Here is a 22,227-nt window from a genome sequence, read left to right as displayed (position 1 = left end):
AGGAAGCAAAGTGATCATTAAAAACCTTTCTCCACCAGAAGGCAATTTTCACTTCACAGGGAGAACTCTGAAAACGTGAGGCACCGAAATGGAGTAGTAGAAGCTGGGCTTGGGGGTGCCCAGAGACAGGAGGCTGCTTTTCTTGTCTTAGCCAGGTTTGGGCAGCAGGGTTGGGGACTCTAAGTTGTTTCCTCTACTGCGCGCATCACCTGGTCTCAATGTTTGCGTCCCCACCCCATTCGGGGACACTCAGCTGGAATCATGGCACCCTTGGGGTGAGCTGATCTTTGTGCAGACTTTGGTGCCTTCACTTTGTGGGTTCACCAAGGCAGTGTTGTATCTCAGTCTCGGGGTACAGAATGATCTGTGATGGGCTCTGCCCAGAGAATCTCCCAGGGTCCCTTCTGTGGCTCCAAGGTGCCAGGGAGAGGAGGAGAGAGACAGGCAGACAGACAGACAGACAGATAGACAGAGGAATTGTGCGTTCTTGGAGCGGAGGGATGGTTCATTTTCTTAGAGTTTCAGCAGCGCCAGCGACCCTTAAGGCTTTAATTAATCCTTTTATTAGAAATCCCGGATTAAGTCGTCAGCGCTCCAGGATGTGCTGCCTTCTCCGTGTTGGGAGATGCGCGTCCATGATTGTTCCAATTATGGAAGTTGAGTGGGTCGTCGCCAAAGAAGCGGCCCAGCTCCTTTTGTCTCCCTGGCAGTCAAAGGAAGCACAGTGGAAATTCGGTCGGATTTGGCCTTTTGGCTGGCTGTGAATGGGGGGGCTGCTGAGATTGGGGACGGGTTTGGCCGGAGCAGGGGAGGGTTCACCATGGAGGTGGGGAAAGGGTTTGGATCCTCTCCACTCACCCCCCCTCCACCCCAGGAAGCAGAACAACCCCCTCCCCCCGCCACACACACACCCTGGGGTGGGAATTCTTCTCTGAGCTCCAAGGATTGTTGAGTTTACAGGGACAACTGGTTGAAAATGGGTTAAATCTCTACTGGTTGTCTTAGAATAGTTTTGGGAGGAAAAGGAAGGGGAATCCTCAAGATGGAAGCGACCCATCTTGAAAGCTTGAGCCTATAACTGGCTGGCCTGGCTTGCATGCCTCTCCTGATGGGAGGTTCACTTCTTCCAGAATGGGAAGATGTTAATTCTTCACTTATTCTAAAGGGCTTTAGATCAGGTGGGTGTCTCTTCTGCCTTCTTCTGTCTCTACTTGCCTGGACCCTCTGTCAAAGGATCTTTGTGGGGGGTCATTTGCACCCAAACCTGTGTTGTCCACTCAGTTGAAAAGTCCCGCCTTTTGCCCATGCTCCTGCCCTCATATCTGCCACGCCCACTGCTCTGAAGGGTTCCTCCTGGACACAGATCCTGCTAGTACCATGATTAGCCTCATCTCCAGAAAGTAAAGTGGGGTTGCAGCTTCCCTCTGCCCCCCACAGGCTCCTCACCCCTTTCCTGGGCTTCGAAGAAATGCAGCAGTTGGAGCCAATGGCCAGTGGCGCAGTGGTCCTGTTTCTCTCACTCCCGGAGGTTGTGAAGTTACTGAGGGTTCCTCTGGGCTCTTTCCTTTATGTTGCATTTCAAGGTCCTGGGAAACGATCTAAGCAAACAGATGATCAGGACGGCCTTGGCCGGTCCATTCGGGCCAAACCTCAGATCTCTTCCTCCTGTCTCACCTGGCTTGCTCCTGTTACGCAGAGCTGCAAGAAAAGCATCACAGAGCTGAGGTGCCAGGCTCCAAATCTGTCCATCTGCACCATCCACGCATACGTGCGGTGGGGTGGGGGTGGGAGCCAGGACGGGGTCCAGCCAGCAGGAAATTTAGGTCACCTACATTTATTCTTATTAGCGTGTCCCCCTTGGGCTGACATATCTAGTGGGTGCCACCTCAGCCATGGCACTGGTCCAATGATGGAGTTTGCAGACATGCCCACGGGGAGTCACACCCACTGTAGCTGGATGTGCCCACATACCCTCACATGGTTTGCACATGATGCTCGCCTGGGGCTCAGGTGCCCCCCCCACCCTACTGTGGTGCACCACAGAGACCATATAGGAAGAGCAGGTGGCAGCAGAACTACCCACAGGGGCAGCCACAGAGATGAGGCTCAAGGACTGTTGTTGCCTGCGAGGAGGAGGTTCTGCTATGGAGCTCTCTGTGGGCCCTGCACATGGAATAGGGCCCCACTTGAGTGCTCAGAGCTTGGAGCCACTGCTTGGGATGCTGGGAGAGAAATCAGGGCCTCAGTAGAGGAGTCCTCAGTAGAGGTTGTCTAAGTCTGTGGCCTCCGCTGAAACCTAGAAGCTTGGTAATACCCCTGTTACACACACACACACACACACACACACGCGCGCGCGCGCGCGCACGCACACACACATGCACACGCACCTGGGTGCTCCATGCCCATGTACCACCATAGCATCTCTGCTCTATCTCAGCACTGTGTACAAAGAAAGAGCTGTGGGATGGGCCTCTGTATGCAGGACATTGTGAGTGGATGACCCCTTTTGGGGCCAGCTGGGCCAGGGGTGCAGGTTGGTGTTGTATGTTTGCTCTAGGACTCTTATCCTCTTCCTCCTTCTCCTCTTCCTTCTCTTCTTTCTCTTCCTCCTCCATCTCCTCCTTTTCCTCTTCTTCCTACTCTTCCTACTCTGACTTCTCTTTCCTTTTCTTCTGATTTCTCTTCCTCCTGCTCCTTTTCCTCTTTCTCCTCTTCATTTTCTTCTGTTTTTCCTTTCTCCTCCTCTTCCTCCTTCTCCTCCCTTCTCTTCCTCCTCATCTTCTTCCTCCTTTCCCTCTTCCTCCTCCTCCCTTATCATCTTGCTTCTCCTTCTCTTCTCCTTCTAACCCTCCTATTCTGCTTACTCTCCTCCTTTTTTTCCTCCTTTTTCTTCCTCCTTCTCCTCCTCTTCCTCTCCAGCCTACATCCTCTTATCAAGGTTCTCTCTTTGTCAGTCTTCTGACATGCCTAGGCCCCAGCAGTAGCTTCTTTGGAGCAAGTCTTAAAGGGCGAGCAGGCCCTTTGCTCTGGCCTGGGCATTGTCTGTCTCTCTATACCCTCCTGGACCAGCTCCGCACCCCCTACCCTTGCCCAGGCCTTCTCTCAAGTGCTCTCTGAGTCCTGGCACATTCTATGTCTCCTGGCTCCCTACTTATTCAGCTCCTCTTTCTCTCTCCAGGGCCCCCAGATTGGATCAGGGTCACAGGGGACAGTCATTAGGTTCTTTGCAGGAGAGTTTGGGGCATGATTCTGGGTGGACAGTGGTGAGGGGTCCCTCCTGACCACCTGTGTGCTGCAAAGCAAGGGAAAACCCCTGACCTCTCAGCAGATGACAATAGCTCCCACTTGAGACAACCCCAATGGCTCAGCCTTTTCCAGGAGCCCCTCCCCTGAGAGACGGTTCCTGAGTCCCTTGGGTCTCTGGTCTACGCCACCTCAACGTGGTGAGGGATACAGAGTGGCTACTTTCTGCCTGTGCTGCTTCTTTCTAGATTCTTTCCTCGAATGTTCTCTTCCTCCAAGCCCTGGGTTCTGGGATTTCTGGTCCCTGCGGGGTGTCGACGTGGCTTAATTAGCCCCAGAACTATGCAGTAATTACCTTGTCAACTTCCTTGAGTTTATTAAAAATAAAAAGCTGGATGCTTTCAAAAGAAAACAAGCAATTGGGGAACTTGGTGTGGTTTGGAAGGTGGAAGCTTGGCCTGAGTATGGCTGAAGCGATCCTGGGTGCTTAGGAAGTATAGGTCCCAGACTATTGCTTGCTGTGACAGGGATGTCCCAGGACACTGGCCTTGTGTTTTGGGGAGTGAACAGTGGTGGGCATGAGACAAGATGTATGGGCATGTTTCTGGCGCCAAAGATGAAACCTTCTAGCTGATGACCAGGCAAGGTAGGAACAAGTCTCAGGCTGATGTCCAGAGACACTGTATTCCATTCTAACAATGCCTATATAGGGCAAGAGATATGTGCAAGGTGGCAGGACCCACAGCACCAGAGATGGGCAACCAGGGACACGAGGTACCAGAAAGAAGTTAAACATGCATACTGGGGATTAGGCGTGTTTGGGAGCAACACGACAGGTCATAAAAGTGACCTTAACTCTCTCAACCAGAGCTCTTGTTGAGGGAGGGGTGGCCAGGAATCAGCCTCTGAATGGCCTCTGATTATGGGGAGATAGTGCCCCTCTTTGTGTTGTCCTTCCCCACCTCTGACTCAAGGGACTTCTGACTCAAGGGAAATCTTTTGGAATTCTCTCTGTGGGGGGATCCCTGGAACACTCTTTGTATGGGTGTTCATCTCCCAGGCAGTTCAGGATCCACAGGGGGATCCAATATCCAGGGCCACACCCAGAGGTGCATAGAGAACCAAACCCTATGCAAACCAAACCAGGCACATGTTAGACACAAGGCCTCACCCCTGCCTATCCTGTCCCCCAGTGTATGTTCTTACTTTTATTGGTTTGTTATGATGAGTCTTTGGGGGGAGCTTTTGAAGAAAAGCCAACTCTGCAAGGGAGGGATAAGCCTGTGCATAGGGACATGGCGTGGGGGGTGGGTGGGAGGAGGCTGGTAGGAATATTCCAGGGCATCTCCATACAGATGATCACTTCCAGCATCGAAGAAAATGAGAAAAGTTCAAAGATGAGGGGCAGGGGAGATAGGATATAGGGCAAGGGGCATTTCCTCCCCAGCTGTCTATCCTGGTGGGATCCCTCCCATATGATCCCCTGAATATTACCAGTAGCTACCCCCAAGCAGAGTCATAAGCATCACTGAGAACCACCAGATGTGACCTTAACTGCTATAACCCCCCCCCCCCAAAGAAAGTTTGGATTGACCAAAGGGATTAGAGGGTTTGAGATGGGCCCTGGTTGAACTGGCGAGTGTAATGACTGTTCACCCCAACACATTGCCTTGTCCCCAGGGTGTAGTCTACCACGGATGCATTGGAGGGCAGGCCTGGAAAAGACAGGTTCACTTGCAATTGCTGTTGTTATTTTGTTTGGGTTCGATTCCAGTGGTTCTCAAGGCTTTATCCTGGCTTTGCACTCAGAGATTACTCTTGGTAGGGTTTAGGGAACCCTAAGAGGTGCCAGGGACCAAACCCAGATCAGCTGCATGCAAGGCAAGCTCCCTCCTGTTATGCTATCTCTTCAAACCTCAGGTCAGTCTACTTAAGAGAGATGCTGGAAATCTAGACTTTAAAATGAAATATGGGCTTTAAACGTTGGCAGGTCTATTGGTCAGGAACTGGCTGCATGAGATCAGATGTCCTTGAGGATACAGACAGCCCAGCTGACTCCTACCTGTGACACTTCAGAGCTCCTATGGTTCCTGGTCCCCATGGTGTCCTGGTGCCTGGTCCCAGTTGTGGGCTCCATCACTGCTTTTTGTTTGTTTGGTTTTGGTTTTTGGGCCACACCTGGTGATGCTCAGGGGTTACTCCTGGCTATGCACTCAGAAATCGCTCCTGGCAGGTTTAGGGGACCATATGGGACATTCAGGGATTGAACCACGGTCTGCCCTAGGTTATCGCATGCAAGGCAAATACCCTACTGTCTGCGCCACCACTCCGGCCTCTGCTTTCCTTGACTTAGTTCCCTGAAGGCCTTCCCTGGAATACCCACTGACATTGGCCTTGTTCAGCATCCCCAGTCCCCTCTGGAAATGTGGGGTTCAGTTTATTTCAGATCATTACTACCCCCACAAATACAGATACCAAACAAAGGTTGGAGGCTGCTGAGGGCTCCCACCTGGACTCTGAGAGCCTTGGTCCTGATTGTGGTGATTGGAATGCAAAGTCTGTTACAGCCCAGCCCACAGCAGTTGCGTGGGATGGGATGTGGGACGGCCCTGGGAAGTCGCATATAGCAAGATGCTGGGGGAAGGCTGGGCTGTTTTGGGTTCTTTCCTTTGGAAATGAAAGGTTGGGCGCAGACGTGTGAGCTCGGCTTGGACATGGTTTCCATCTGTTCTTTATTTCAGTGTCTGTATCCAGGAGCTCGCAGAACAAATTGTCTTGAATATCTGAGGCTCTGGGTTTGATACCTGCCATATCTCCCCACTCTCCTCCCCAACCATAACACATCCAGGGAGTAAGATTGACAGGGTCAGTGGCCTCAGAGGCGACTGGTGGGTAATCAGTGACTACAGTGAAGGTCTGTTAGACACAGGCACGACTCATCACTGGTCTTTTATTTCTCCTTGCATTGGACCCTGGCAGGGCCTTCAGAGGGCAGGGAAGCAGAGTGACACAACCACAGGAGATCCAACCTAGAAAGAGCTCTGCCTTCCTTCTCATGTCTGCAGAAGTCACAAGTCCTGCCCACTTGCCCGCCCACGAATTGCCTCACCCACTTCCAGGCCCTCCTGCAGTGTCTGCCCTGCCTACTGTCTGTCTGCCCACCCTCTCTATTGGCTGAACTCCTCCTGTGAGTCTCATCCAGCCCCTCATTAGAGGGTGTGTATCCTTTAGCTGAAACAGGCGAGGTGTGTCCATGCAACTGGTTCAAAGGCCCAGTCATAGATTGGGTGTATGAGCCCATCGACGCAGACAAGTGTTCCACCTCTATACTAGTCTGGCTGCCAGGGTGAAATGTTCCAGGGGCCGGGCGGTGGCGCTAAAGGTAAGGTGCCTGCCTTACCTGCGCTAGCCTAGGACGGACCGCGGTTCGATCCCCCGGCGTCCCATATGGTCCCCCAAGCCAGAAGCAACTTCTGAGCGCATAGCCAGGAGTACCCCCTGAGCGTCACAGGGTGTGGCCCAAAAACCAAAAAAAAAAAAAAAAAAAAAAAGGGTGAAATGTTCCCTGAAAGATGGGGGACAATCAGGTGTTGCAATTATGTGGGATATCAGACTCTGGATTTGGAGAGGCCATAATAGGCAGACATTGGATTGATGGGCATAGCCATTGGTCCATGGTCACGTGAATGCCCACCAAGAGTGCAGAGAAGGTCTCCCTGGGATGGATGGTCAAATGTCTGTGTATCTGTTCTACCCTGTGATGCCCTCGTGATGGCTACAAGAGTGGTCATTGGTGCTCGGTTTTGCAATGACAGGTCATGCATGAAATAATCCAGACCAGGCTGAGGGTGAAAACCATGTAGTCTGACAGTCTTCTACCTCATATCTCCAGCAAGATGCCTGCCACTGCCATTTTTATTGAGTCCAGAGACACCACCGGGTGGGGCAGAAAGGACATAGTAAGGGCAAATTGCACAGGCTCTCCTGAGCCAGTCCAGTCCAGGTTTGCAAACTTGTAAAACCAAGTTGCAAACAAACATATACAAAGAAACCAGGGATGATCTTTGTTTCGGGTAAAACAAGGTGTGACCTAACAATATAGCTAGAGCTTCATAATCACCAGCTCAGGATTTTTTTGTTTTGGGACCACACCTGGCAGTGCTCAGGGCTTACTCCTGGCTCTGTGTTCAGAAATCACACCAAGCAGGCTTGGGGGACCATATGGGATGCCGGGGACCGAATCTGGGTCTATCCTGTTTTAGTGGCATGCAAGGCAAATACCCGGCCCCCAACCAGCTCAGGATTTAAATTGAGTTGGGATGATGCATGGAGATTCTCTGCTTCCTTCCAGAAGTCTGTGTGGTCTGGGCAGGAGCCCTGCCTAAGTTAGCCCAGATGATGGTGGGTGATTCTCTGCTTTGGGTGGGGGTAGAGGGGATGGGGCTGTGTTGGGGGACTGTTGGAGGAAGGGCAACACAGTGACTGGATGCATAGGCAGGTACTAAATGATGATGAGGGAACCCAATCTATGTTTTCTCTCAGTCACCTGTTAATTTGGATCTGTCACTTGTCATCGATCAACTGTTTGACCCACCCCTGCATCTATCCCTCATTTTCAGGGTCCCACCTGCTGCCCCTCCTCCTATCTTGCCCATTTAGACCATGTGAGAGACTAAGTGAGCGGTGTGTGTTTCACCCCTATGAGCACATGAATCAGGGTTCCAGGAGCCTGGCCGGGACCCTGTTTCCTCCCAGATTTTATCCACACTCGCTGGGCACGTGGGGACCCCCCGGCTGCTGGCTGGGCCCTGGGCTCAGGGCAAGAAAGGACCCCTTCAGGGGAGTCCCCTCCCCTCAGCTGTGGTGTCCCCCTGGCCCAATCTCCCTCCCAGCTCTGGGCAAAGGAGCTTTGTGCTGGTGGGACAAGGCCACCATTTAGGCAACAGCTGGGCTGGCAGCAATGCCCTGTGCTGGGCATCCCAACCCTCCCTCTTCCGGAGACAGAAATGAGCCCCACTTCCGGGCTCCTCACTCCTGCCATGTTGCCTTGGGCATGTTCTGGAAGGTTCTCCACAGGCTGCACTGGGGGACAGCCAGTGTCAGCCAAGGTGAGGAGCAAGGGGGACAGGAGGTACAAGTTTTGCTGTTGATGCCTTGAACAAACTATTTCACAGAACTTCCATGTTGGAATCACTCTAAGCTCAAAGGAAGCTGTGAAGAGGAATCCAGCACACCCCAGTGGTACGAACCCCACGCAGCCTTCCATGGACCCCAAGATCCACCAAAACTACTGCTAGGGAGCCAACTCTATCTTTTGGTGTGGGCTGATGGGACCCCAAGCTGTCCACACTGGACTTTGTCACCAACTCTACCACCCTGGGTTCTTTCTGCCCCTTCCATATCTCCAGCTACACCCCACCCCAGCCTTTGCCCCTTCATTTACCCCTAAGCCAGATGCTGAGCTGCTCTGGGGGCTGCCTCTCTTCTCCCCTGGCCCTGCGGATGGACTCGGGGGAGCCTCTGGGTCCAGAGCCAGAGCTGGAGCCTGGTTGCCAGGCCCTGGTCCCTGTGTCGGCTCAGACCCAAACTCTGCCCTGGTGGCTCATTCTTATTGCATGAAACTACCTACAAGGCCACTCTATGGGAAGTTGAACATAGCATCAAACTCCAAAGTGGCCTTCCGGTCCCCTCTGTCCCCGCCTCTTAGGCCTCCTTCCTATGAAATGTTCATCTTTGTCCCTTAAAACTTTTCTAAGTCTAAAGTTTGTGACATCTGATATTAATATGGCCACTCCAGATTTTTTAAGGGAACTGTTTGCTTGAATGATTGTCCTCTAACTTTTGATTTTGAGTCTATGTTTGTTCTGACTATTCAGATGTGTTTCTTGTGGGCAAAAGAACATTGGATTCAACTTTATGATCCATTTTGCCACTCTGTGTCTCTCTCTTTTTTTTTTTTTTTTTTTTGGTTTTTCGGGCCACACCCGTTTGATGCTCAGGGGTTACTCCTGGCTAAGCGCTCAGAAATTGCCCCTGGCTTGGGTGGGGGGACCATATGGGACGCTGGGGGATCGAACCGCGGTCCTTCCTTGGCTAGCGCTTGTAAGGCAGACACCTTACGTCTAGCGCCACCTCTCTGGCCCCGCCACTCTGTGTCTCTTAACTGGTTGCATTTAGTTCATTGACATTGAGAGCCATAATTGTCATGGAATTTAATGTCATCTTTATGTAGGACTTTGGTCTGTCTCTTGGTCTGTTTTGTCTTAAAGTAGACCTTTCAGTGTATCCTTCGAAGCTGGTTTTGAGTCTGTAAAGTTTCTGAGCGGTTGTTTCTCTGTGATGCTATGTATTCTTCCTTCAGACACGAAAATGAATCTGGCTGGGTGTAATATTCTAGGCAAAACATTTATTTTATTGAGTTTTGTCACTATATTCCACCACTGTCAGGCCTCCTTCCTGTCTCTGTTTTGACCTCCCTCATCTTGGCCAAAGTGGCCGAGACCTGGGTACATCTGCCCCCCAAACCCCAAGGCTGCATCCCAGCATCTTGTTGCTAGGCTCCCCCAAACAGAACCAGGCAGGGCTGGTTGGAGAGGAGCAAGTAGGCAGTGAGACTAGATTTCCAACAGAATGTGGGGGGTGCCACAGGAGATGCCCATTGGGTGCCCTATACTCCTGAGGCCTGTACCCTGTGGGCGCAGTTTTCTATATATGCTTGGAAGTCCCCTTCTCTCTCTTCTCTTTCTCTCTTCCCCACCCCTCTCCTTTCCATTTTTCTCTTCTCCCCTCACCCTCTCTATCTCTCTCCCCCTCTTCCTCCTCCCCCCATCCCCTCCCCTCCCCTCCTTTCCTCTCCTCTCCTCCTGCTCTGGCAGCTGTGTTCTTGGGATGGTTCTTGGCAGCTCCAAATGGTATCACCTCCTTAGAGTTTAGCAAATTCTGCAAAAGGAGGTTCCTGGGGAAGGTGCAGAACTGCGGTTGGCCGGAAGCTCACTCAGGGTGCCAGAGATGGAGTCAGTGCCCAGCCCTACCAATCACTGGCCAGAGAGGGAGGATGGAGCCTGTGATTGGGCCAGCAGGATTCCTCCTGCTTGGGCATGCATCAGCTCCTGGAAGTGAAGCAGGGAAAGGCTTAGAGGCCCCAGGGAAACTGGGTGATGCTGCCAAGGGGGAAAGGGCTGTCAGTGGAGGGGATCCCTGGACCCTAGTCGTTTTACCCATAAGATCTTTGCCTTTGGGTCTCAGGACTCCAAATCTCTAGAGCTCTTTTTTTCTAGTCCAGTCTCTCTCTCTCTCTCTCTCTCTCTCTCTCTCTCTCTCTCTCTCTCTCTCTCTCTCCCTCTCTCATACACACACACTCTCCTCTCTCTTTCTCTCTACCCCCTCTGTACCCCTCTCTTCTTTCCATCCTTTCTCTCTCTTCATCCTTTCTTTCTCTTCTCTCCCTCTCACCTCTCTCTTCTCTTATATTCCCTTTTGTGGCCTCCTGTTCTTCCTGCTGCTGCTGCATTTGTGCATTTTTCACTCAGCAAGACTTTTAGCGGTGATTTGTTGCTTTCTCCATCTCTCCCTTCCCTCCCTCTCCTGTGTCGCTCCAGGAGACCCATCCTCCCTCTCCATCCATGCTGCAGAAGCTGGGCCACCTGACAAGCCCTGACTCAGCCTCTCTGGCCCGATGTTTTTCTCTTGACAGCAGTTCTGGGCTCACGGGACATGGCCTTCAGGAAAGTTCTGGGGGATCGTGCTTTCCACAGGGTGGAACAATTCCATCCCGAAGCTTTAATGCTCTGGACCCCATTTATTGTAGTGAATACCATTGCAGCCTGGAGGGGCTCCAATCCAGCTTTCTCAGCAAATACTAGCTGCTGCATCTGGCCCCAGAAAGCCCATGGTACAGGACCCCTCATCTTGGTGTTTGCATTGCCAGATCCTTGTGTCAGTTCCCTGGGGATTGCTACTGGGAGAAAATTTACAGTGTGGAAATCTGGGTTTGGTGTGTCCAGGCTGCAACAGTGCCTGTGCTCCCATTCTGACCAGATCAATTTCTCAGGGCCACTACAGGTACATTGTCCAAGGGTCCTGCACTGGTTTTCTGGCACCTGCCTCCTTTGGGGCCTATCCAGAGACAAATGAAGCTGTGTCCCCCAATTACAGCTTCCATGCACCCCATAACTTCAGCCACCCCAAAGGGCCATATTCCAATGGAACCTCCAGCTCTATCCAGAAATGGAACTGGTGGGGCCAGAAAGATAGCACAGGGCAGGGCATTTGCCTTGGATGCGGCCAACCCAAGACAGACTGTGGTTCAATTCCTGATATCCCATATGGTCCTCTGAGTCTTCCAAGAGTGATTTCTGAATGCAGAGCCAGAAGTAACCCCTGAGTGATGCCTGATGTGCCCCAAAACCAAACAAAGCAAAAGAACAACAACAACAACAACAACAACAAATAAACCAGAAATGGATCTGGATGAACACACCTATGTGAAGTGGGAGAAACAATTCTTCTGATTCTGTGATCATCCTCAAAAGCATCTCTTTGGATGGTCCCCCAGATGTTTCTCTATTTGCATAGGAAATGATACTGGATGGTTATGGGGCTCTGAGGATGGTTGACAGAGCCCCTACTCTACCCCAGGTTGGGGTGAGACTGAACAAGTGGAGAAAGGTTGGTTCAGGCAGGGCCCCAGGAAGGAGGGGTTTATAGAATCAATCGCTTTATCATTGGTTTACAAGATCATTTATTTTAGGGGTCCATAATTTATGCCTCCTCTAAGGTGTGTTTCCATACCACCCCAATCACACTGGATACCTCATTTAGCTTGCTGGGCTCTGCTTCTCAATAGAAGCAATGTGGGAGGGTGACCCTCTCTGCAGATGAATGTCTGTGTTCTTTGAGTTGATGCATAGGAATAGAATGGGGTCCAGTGGTACATATTTAACTATCTCTCTTTGGTTTAAATTGTGAATTATGTCTTTCACAGTTGTATTTCAGCTACATAGTGACAGTGAATTAGTGCCATTTCCACAATCAGTGTTGACCTCCCTCCACACAGTTCCCAGCAAGCCTCCCATACCTCCATCCTTAGCCCTTAGAACTGCTAGTGTAACAGGTCCCTTTTGTGTCTAGCTTGTTGTAGTTTGGGTCTCTTAATTCTATTGCCCTTGACTTTGGTTTGGGTTTTTAGATCTGGCCATTTTTTATTTCTACTCAATGCTCCTAAGACCACTTGGCTCCTGAGTCCAATCCAGGGTCTAGGTCCTGGTCTAGGTCCCATCCACTTTTTTTTTTTTTCTCTCAGCTTTAACTATCTCTTGACTCAAAACCCACTTAGTAATGGGCAAAATCCTACGGGCATCCAGGACCAGAAGAATTGACCTTCTCACCATCAGTGCGCAGGTTTATCCTTTGACACCTGCACACCCTTGCTTATCTGTACTGGTTGCTTCTGACTTTTGTGGCTGATGCTGTGGGCACAGGTGTGAGGTTGTGTTCTTTGCATTACACTAGTTCTCAGTGTGATCAAGTGTTTTGTCACGTGTCTCTTGGCAAACTGCGTGTCTTCTCCGAAAAGTGTCTGTTCAGCTCTTTTCCCCGGCTTTCCATAGGCTGTTTGTTTGTCTTGTGGGTGCTGAATTTTGTGAGCTCCTTTTACAGTGCATATATTTGCTCTTGGTTTGAAGTATGAACTTTGTGCTGTGAACATTTCCTCCTGTTCCACTCAATGTCTTTGTTTTGGCACAAGCTTCTTTCTCTGCTGAAGCCTTTCAGTTTGTTGTGCGCCCATTTGCTTCTTTTCCCTCTGTGTCTCTTGCCATTGAGGTTTATTTCCCAATGGCATCCTGGAAGCTAATATCCTGGAGTGTTCTTAGCCCAAGTGTTCATGGTTTCAAGTCCTACATTGGTCTATCTCATCCATTTGAGGAAAGGGTGTGGATTCTGTGAGATATGGATTCCATTTCTCTCTTTCACTGCGGCTGTCCATTTATTAAAGATATTTTCATTTTTTCATGGTATTGTCTCATCTCCTTTGTTGTACTGAACTGTCCACATGTGTAACAGTTGAAGTACAGACTCTTCGTTCAGTTCTGTTCGCCTGTGTCCTTGTTTTTGTTTTAGCACCACACTGTTTGCATTACTGCCTTTTTGCCATATAGTTTGCAGTCAGACAGTGCAGTGTCTCCATTCTCTTTTCTCAGGTTGGCTCCAGCTATTCTGGAACATTGGTAGTTCTGTAGAGATCCCTACGGACTCCCCTCCTTGCCCCCCCCCCATTTCCTTAAAGGCTTGAGCTGGTTCAGCCAGATTGTCCTGGAGCAGAGCTTCCAGTTTCTTACTGGGCTCTGCTGCCCAATCCAAGCAATGTGGGAGGGTGACCCTCTCTGCAGATAAGTGTCTGTGTTCTTTGAGTTGATGTCTAGAGCTGGGGTGAGAGCTCTGGGAGGACCCTGTGTGGGGCAGAAGCCCCAGCTTTGCTGCTGTTATCTACTTTTATGCACTCTAAACTCTGGGGCTGACCCAGAGAAACCTCTGGGTACACCTGCACCCCATTTTCACTGTCAGCCCCTAGCCTGTCCCTGACAGATTTCCTAGGTGATGTTTTTCCAGGACTGTATGAGGGAGAGTGGGAGGAGTGGAGTGAAGCTGCTTCTGCCTCGAAGGACCTGTAAGACCCGACCCCCCACCATGACAGAGGAGCACTGGGGGTCCAAACCTTCCTGCAAAAGGGAGGCTTAGCTCAGCCACATAGCTTTCTATTTGGGATTGGAAGTCATGCTCATTTGCACTCCGGGGCTGCTTCCTGTTTGGTGTGCTAAGTGGTCCCTCCTCAGAGACCTCCCAGGGCCATGTGGTGCCAGGGAGGGAACCCAGGGCTCCCTTATGCAAAGCATGTCCTCAGCTCTTGAGCATCTCCTTGGTTCTGGCTTACCTATTTTATGGATTCAGGGCTCGTTCTTTTTCATTGCATTGCATTTCATTTCATTTCATTTCTTTTTTTTCCTTTCCTTTCCTTTTTCAGTTCTTGTTCCTTTCCTTTCTCCTCTCTCACTCTTTCTCTCCGTTATCTCTTCTCTTCTCTTCTCTTCTCTTCTCTTCTCTTCTCTCTCTTCTCTTCTCTTCTCTTTCTTCTCTTCTCTTCTCTTCTTTCTCTTCTCTCTTCTTCCTCTCCTTCTCTCCTCTCCTCTCTCTCCTCTCTCCTCTCCTCTCCTCTCCTCTCCTCTCCTCTCCTCTCCTCTCCTCTCTCTCCTCTCCTCTCTCTCTCTCTCTCTCTCTCTCTCTCTCTCTCTCCCTCTCCTCTCCTCCCTCCCTCTTCCTCTCTCTCTCTCTCTCTCTCTCTCTCTCTCTCTCTCTCTCTCTCTCTCTCGGGCCACACCTGGTGACACTCGGGTTACTCCTGGCTATGTGCTCAGAAATCACTCCTGGGTTGGGGGACCATATAGGACACTAGGAGATCGAACCTCGGACCTAAGCTAGCACGTGCAAGGCAGACACCTTACCGCTTTGCGCCACCATTCCAGCCCCAATTCTCTCTCTTTTGTTGTTTGTCGTTTGTTTTGGGGACCATACCTGGTGGTGCTCAGGGATCACTCCTGGCAAGGCTCGGGGAACCCTATGTGGTGCTGGGAATTAAAGCAAGGTCAGCCATATGCAAGACCACTGCCTTCTTCGCTGAATTCTGGCTTTGGTTCCCTGCATGCCCGTACCTGGAGGTGGCATTCCTAGAGACTGGCTGACACCCTACTTGATTTTAATAATGAGACCCCCACATCCTCACAACTTATTCCCCCAACACTCAGACTCCTTGAGTATGTCCAAGGTGATGTCAGTTAGCACAAAGGCCCATTATTTCGGGTACATAGAAAGGGCTTCTGTGGAAATTGAGGGATTTAACACATTAGCTAATAGACCCCTTACTTAATTAGCACTTGAAAATTTCAAAATAAAAGAAGTTCCCAGGTCTACTCCAAGGTGTGAATGATTGGGGAATGTTTGCTCTCAAGCTTCTTTGCCAGAGCTAAATCTGACAGTTCCTTTGACTCCCCGAATCCTGCCTTCACGGCATTTCCTGTTTAGTATGGACAGTGGATTCTGATTTGCTGTCCTGAGAGGAATCTGAGGCAGTGCTGGAATGTTCTAGGCCAAGGGACATTGGCTTCATTTCACTCTCAAGGATCTCATAGAGTAGAGGCAGCCCTAGATCAGATCTCTCTTGGCTTGTTTTGACTCAGTTTCCTCCTTTGTACCCTGGGGCAGCGGCCTAGCCTGATTTGGGGGTGGTGGTGTATGGATACAGGAGCAAAGATGCTTCTTGCATGAGCTTATCTTACAGCTGACATGGGGGCAGAGATAGGAATAGAGAACAGCAGGGGAGAAGCCGCATTTTGTGTTTGCTTTTGTGTTTTTGATTTCTAAATTAAAAAAATGATGCTTTAATTTGGGTTCTGCTTTTGGATGAGACCTGGGTGCTTGGGGACTGTGGGTTGGAATTTGGGGTTCCAACATCTCAAACATGTGCTCCAGTCCTCTGATACATCTCTCAACCCATGCAAATAGAATTTTTCTGCACCCACCTGGCTAGTTCCTATAGAAGTCTGTGTGGTTGTTTTCCCACTGTAAAGTGAGCCTTGACCATTGATCATTTTGTGTTTTTTTGTTTTCAGCCACACCTGGTAATGCTCAGGGGTTACTCCTGGCTATGTGCTCAGAAATCACTCCTGATTTGGGGGGACCATATAGGATGCAGGGGATTGAACCATGGTCCATCCTAGGTTAGTGCCTGTGCAAGGCAGACAGACACCTTATGACTCATGCCACCGCTCTGGCCCCAATTATTTGACTATGAAATCTCCAGCCTGTGATCTGGTCTTTCATAGGCAAAGCCTCAATGCTTCTGCTTCAGAGCCACCCTTTTCTAATTTTCTCTGAGCACAGACATGTCCTGGGTGAGCAGTCTAACCCCTTTGCCAGGGTGGGAAGGTGCCATGTCTGCACAGGCCTGTCTAGGACTTAGCTGCTGACTACATTAACAGCTATGAAGCAGGACCACAGCTCGAGGTGGCTCTGTGTAGCAGACATACACCGCCTTTCCTTGTCATTGGAATTCATGTGAAAATATTAGTCCTTATAGGGCCAGAGTGATAGCACAGTGGGGAGGGCCTTTGCCTTGCATGTGACCAACCCAGGTTTGATCCATGGCATCCTATAGGGTCTTCTGAGCCTTCCAGGAGTAATTTCTGAGTGTAGAACCAGCACTAACCCCTGAGTGCTGCTGAGTGTGGCCCCAAAACAACAACAACTGGGGCTGGAAAGATAGCACAGCTGTAGGGCGGTAGGGTGTTTGCCTTGCACATAGCTGATCTAGGATGGATGGTGGTTCGAATCCTGGCATTTCATATGCCCACCCCCATGTCTGCCCGGAGCAATTTCTGAGCAAAGAGCCAGGAAGTAACTTACCCCTGAGTGCCACTGAATGTAATCCCCAAACAAAAAACAAATAAACAAAACCAAACAACCCCCCCAAAACAACAAAAACTAACAGAATAAAATTAGCCCCAGGATGGTGGGGACTTTTTCATCCCAGAGGAGCAGGTAGCACCATTCGGGGTGACCCAGAGTCCTATGCAGAAGACCCTGAGGATGAGCTGGCATAAGCTTGTCTGTAACAAACCGTGTTTGAGGGAGGGATTTCCAGGGACCCTGCAGGTGACACATATGCTCTACCACTGAGCTTCATCCTTCTCAAGAAAATTTTCAAAAAAAAAAAGAAAATGGACTTGGAAAACATTGGCTAAGTGCAGTCAAGCTTCAGAGGAGAACAGAATGACCCAGCCAGCCATGAGTGTTGAACCTTGCATGCTGGCTCCCCTCTGTCTCTGTGTGTAGTAAAAGAGGGGTCATGTATGCCATACCAGCACCAGTCCCCACATTTGTGACAAGTGTCTGCAGGTGTCCTCAGGAATGCAGCCTCTCTGGTGGCTGGAACAGTGGACAGAGGGTATGAGAAACATTGGGGTGACAGAGATGATCTTGATATAGTGACCATAAAGTCCTGAGCCCCATCCAGGAGGCTGAGGTGTGTTCCGGGGTGTCCCACACATTTGTCCTGCCAACCACCTTGACTCGACCTCCACAGAAGGTACTGCTCCTGCCAGCTCTATGTCCTGGATGTTCCTGCCGCTGCTTCATACACTGGCTTCTTTGCCATTGACTTTGTCCATCAAGTTAGTGGGTCATATCTTGTTATCTTGTTAGTAGAGGCCTTTGGATTGGTCCTCATATTGCCTTCTAATTAGATGTCTCTTGATTGGTTCCTTTGGTTTACATGCTTTTTGGTTTTTTTTTTTTTTTTTTTTTTTGGTTTTTCGGGTCACACCCATTTGATGCTCAGGGGTTACTCCTGGCTAAGTGCTCAGAAGTCGCTCCTGGCTTGGGGGACCATATGGGACACCGGGGGATCGAACTGCAGTCCTTCCTTGGCTAGCGCTTGCAAGGCAGACACCTTACCTCTAGTGCCACCTCGCCAGCCCCTGGTTTACATGTTTAAAACATGTCTCCCCATTGCCTCCTCGTCTGGCTCTTTCCCCTCCATTGAGGGGGGTGGTTTTTCACAGTAAAGACTACTCTGGAGAACTGGAGGAGGAGCTGCCATGTTGGCTCATCATTCCACATGGTGGAGTGACTTGCTTGTGGGTGAACAGCTTGCGGTGTGAGTCTCTGGCCTGCTATTCCTTCCCAAGCATGTGTGGATTATTTCCTGCATCAGAGTTGCTGCCGGACCTGTGTCTCATGTCCTACCAGGACTTGGGGCTTGGGGATCCCTCTCTCTCTATGGGGATTGTGGAATGCACAATCCACCATTTCACAATACCTGGGTCCTTGATGTGAATTCACTGTTCTGTGTTGGCTCCAAGTTTTTTGCATCCCTTTAATGGTCTTGCTGGTTCCTGTAACTAGACATGGCGAGAGCCTGCGCTCCAGTGCCTGGTCTCCAGTGGCCTGGGAGCGTGGCATGCTTTTTTGGCCACAGCACTCACTATCATCTTGAACCTGGCCTCCATCTTTTAGTCTGGTCCTGACTCTTGTCCACCCATTTTACAGCCAAGCAAGTGTAGTCAGGGGCAAGTGAGCTATGTGACTCAGCAGTGAGAGGTGATTGGCATCTGCCTCTCACTCCAGAGCAACTCACCAGGGCAAGAGGGAAGACCAAGGTAGATGGGAGACATGGCAGACCCCTGAACCTGCCTGTTGGCTCCCTGCTTCTGAGAAAAGTTCTGTGCCTCTGAGTACTTCTCTCTTCAAGCAAATGCGTCCAGACTCTGTATGCTGTGGCTGTTGTATGAAGAGTGAGCTGTGAGGAAGGATGGAGGAAGGAAGGGAGAGAGGGAAGGAAGGAAGAAAGGAATTAAGGAAGGGAGGAAGAAAGGGAGGGAGGGAAGGAAAGAAGGAAGGAGGGAGGGAAGTAAGGAAGGAGGGAAGGAAGGTTGGAAGGGAGGAAGGAAGGGAAGGAGGGGGAAGGAAGGATGGGAGGAGGGAGGGAGGAAGAAAGGGAAGAAGGAAGGAGAAAGGAAGTAAGGAGAGAAGGAAATAAAGGGAAGAAAGGAAGGAAGTGTTTGGGTTCAATTGACACCCATGTTGGTGCTGAGAGTCAAAGATTACCTCCAATAATGCAAGGTGCAAAAGGGAGTTTATTAAGTTAACCAAATAAACCATCCCACTAGGGGAGTCTTGGCAAAGAATACGAGTCAAATCTTATATAGCAAAGCAGCTTATATAGAAATCACAAGCAGTAACAGTATAATCATTTCATTGTATAAATATCTCTTTTTTTTTTTTTGGTTTTTGGGCCACGCCTGGCAATGCTCAGGGGTCACTCCTGGCTATCTGCTCAGAAATAGCTCCTGGCAGGCACGGGGGACCATATGGGACACCGGGATTCGAATCAACCACCTTTGGTCCTGGATCAGCTGCTTGCAAGGCAAACGCCTCTGTGCTATCTCTCCGGGCCGGTATAAATATCTTAATCCCTGATTTCTTTGGTTGTCTAGGGATATTCCTGATTGTCGGGGTGGGGTGGTCTCTTATTCAAGCCTTGGCCATAAGTAATATTCTAATACAGAATCTGGTTGTCGAGGGGATACTCTGATTTAGATTTTTAGTTGTTAAGGGATCCTTTTTTCAAGCTCACTCAACCCCTACTTTCTTATTCTTGGAGGGCACCAATTTTGGTTTTATTTCTGAGTTAACTCTCTGCCTTCAGCTAGGAGTGGAAAAGTAGTACACTTTACTAGGGTGTGGGCTTGTCTTAGTCTAGAGTTTCTCATCATGGACTTAGGGGGAGAATCTTGGTCCTTACAGAAGGAAAGAAGAAGGGTGGAAGAATAGAAGAAGGGAAGACATGGAAGAAATAAGGGAGGAGGAGAGAAGAAGGGAAAGGGGGAAGAAAGAAGAAGGAAGGAAGAGAAACAGGAAGGGAGGAAGGATGGAGAAACAAGGGTAGGAAGAAGGGAGGGAGCAAGGAGCAAAGATGGAAGGAAGAAAGAGAGGGAGGAAGAAAGGAAAGGGAAAAAGGAAGGAAGAGAGGGAGGGAGGAGGGAAGAAGGAAGGGGAAGGGGAGCAGAGGTAGGGAGAGAAGAGCTGGATGGGTAGACAAAAAGAGAGAAGTGTGTCCATGTATGTGAGTATAATATGTAATTATCTTGTCAAGATGACTCACCGCCTTGAGGGAGCGATTGATTCTGACCTGGTGGTTTGCAAGGCCTCCTTAAGTATGTTTCAATTATGCAGCAATAATGCCCCAGCCCTGTCTAATTCATTACTTTGCTCACAGTCAATTGAACCGAAGGGGCCCCACTTCCTCCCAGGAAAACTGCTCTGGGTCACTCAGGAGGCAGACGATGACACGCATCTGTCGGAGCTGGGGGTGGGGGACTCCCTTTGCAGTGCCCAGACCTCTGACCATGGAGAGAGGGTGGCATGATGGAGTCTGTCTTTCATGAATGGTCTGGGCATGCATGGGCAAAGAGTACTCCTTGGGGCTTCTTGTTCTGCCTTCTTAGATTTGAAAAGTTGGGGTGATACCTGAATTTGGTGATTTGTTTGTTAGTCTAATGTCTCTTCATAATTTCTGCTTTGAAAGAAAGTGGTATTCATAATTGGAATCTCAGATGGCACAGAAAAGCATTGAGCAAGAGAGACATCACTCTCCAATTCCATTCTGGGTGGTGTCCCTTTTCCTTCAGGCCCCAAAGCTGTGGTTCCAGATTTTATATTTCCATGAGCTATTTATCAAGTACACATCTTGCTTCTATCAGGGTCTCTCAGTACATGTTTTTTTTTTTTTTTTTTTTTTTTTTTTGGTGTTTGGGTCACACCCGGCAACACTCAGGGGTTATTCCTGGCTCTGTACTCAGAAATCGCTCCTGGTAGGCTAGGGGGACCATATGGGATGCTGAATCAAACCACCGTCCATCTTGGATCAGCTGCTTACAAGGCAAATGTCTTACTGTGCTATCTCTCCAGACCCAGTACATAGTATCTATTAAGCTAATATGCCCTAATCTACTTTTCACACACACACACACACACACACACACACACACACACACACACACACACACACACACACACACACACATCTGTGTACCTGAGGCCCCTGTTATAATGCTTTCATGTTGCCCCAGAGGGAACAGTTTGCTCAAAACACATGGACCCATCAAGCAGGAGCCCTGGTGTAATGGTTGCTTCACCTTCTGTGCCTGTCTGTGACCCCGTTCTGTGCCGTGCCTCAGAGGACTATCCTGTGTTGCACAGCTGGTTGGTTCTTTCTTTAGGCTTCATTCCTAGAAGCGGGATTCCTGAGTCAGAGGGGGTGGAGGCTGTGAGCATTCATTGGGGTGCATGTACCAGCCTTTCTCCTGCAGCCTCAGAGAGTCAGTGCCACTGAAACCATCTGCTGCCTCACCTGGACTGCCCCCATCCCTGAGAATTCACTTGACTCCTGATTTCTCTGCTCCTTGAAGTGGCCTTAACATGCCATGTAGCAAGTAGTTAGTACTGAGCCAACTCTGTTCTGAAGGGTCTTTGAAGCACCTTGATTTCCTGGAGGCTTGCAGTTTGGCCAATATATTTTTAAACTTTATTGATGATTGATTGATTGATTTCTGGGTTACACTCCACAGCACTCAGGGGTTACTCTTGGCTCTACACTCAGAAATCATCCTAGCAGGCTGGGGGACCATATGGGATGCCGGGAATTGAACCTGGTCCCTCCCGGGTTGGTTGCATGCAAGGCAAACACCCTACCGCTGTGCTATCTCTCTGGTCCCCAGTTTGGCCAACTTTTGCCCATGTTTTAAGGTACTTGCTACAAGTACCGAGTCCAGGCTCCAGGAGCACAGAGATTAGCTTCCATCTTCACTGGTAATTAAATACAAAATTTAGAAGGTGTGTGTTGGATTGAACGGATGGACCCACTGGATTCCTCTTTCTCCTCAGAGGAGGCGCAGACCAACTGGGGATCAGCAGCAGCAATAGCTGAAAATGAGGGTTGGCTCTGCTTGGATCCCCACAGCATTAGTTCAGGGCCAGTGCGCAGAAGCTGTTGCTGCCGTCCTGGGTCCTTTAGCTAAAAACATTTACTTTTGGGCCAAAATGATAGCACAGCAGTAGGGTGCTTGCTTTGCATGTCACAAACATGGAATGGACCCAGGTTTGATCCCCTGGGCTTGCTAGGAGCAATTTCTGAGCACAGAGCCAGGAGTAACCCCTGAGTGCCACTAGTGTGGCCTCCCCCAAAATAAAACAAACAAACGAAAAGCCACAAAGAATATGCTTTTAAGTGTGCCAGAGGAGAGGGCAAGGATCATCACTGGCCCTTCCCAGTCACAGCTTGGCATGTTGGCATGTGTGAGCATAGCCATGAGGCTGCCCTTAGACCTGACCTGCTGGCTGGCAGCTGTGAACTCAATGCTGGATGCTGCCCTG

General features: G+C 50.0%; 1 protein-coding gene across 2 annotated transcripts in view; it reads left to right on the top strand.

Moving 5' to 3' along the window:
* Positions 1-22,227, top strand: part of PHACTR3 (phosphatase and actin regulator 3) — a 112,571-nt gene that overhangs the window by 14,942 nt on the left and 75,402 nt on the right. The window lies entirely within an intron of this gene.

This window comes from Suncus etruscus, chromosome 7 (assembly GCF_024139225.1).
Source record: "Suncus etruscus isolate mSunEtr1 chromosome 7, mSunEtr1.pri.cur, whole genome shotgun sequence".
NCBI lineage: Eukaryota > Metazoa > Chordata > Mammalia > Eulipotyphla > Soricidae > Suncus > Suncus etruscus.
Note: the sequence above shows the minus strand (reverse complement) of the source record. Positions and strands in the feature narration are given on the sequence as shown.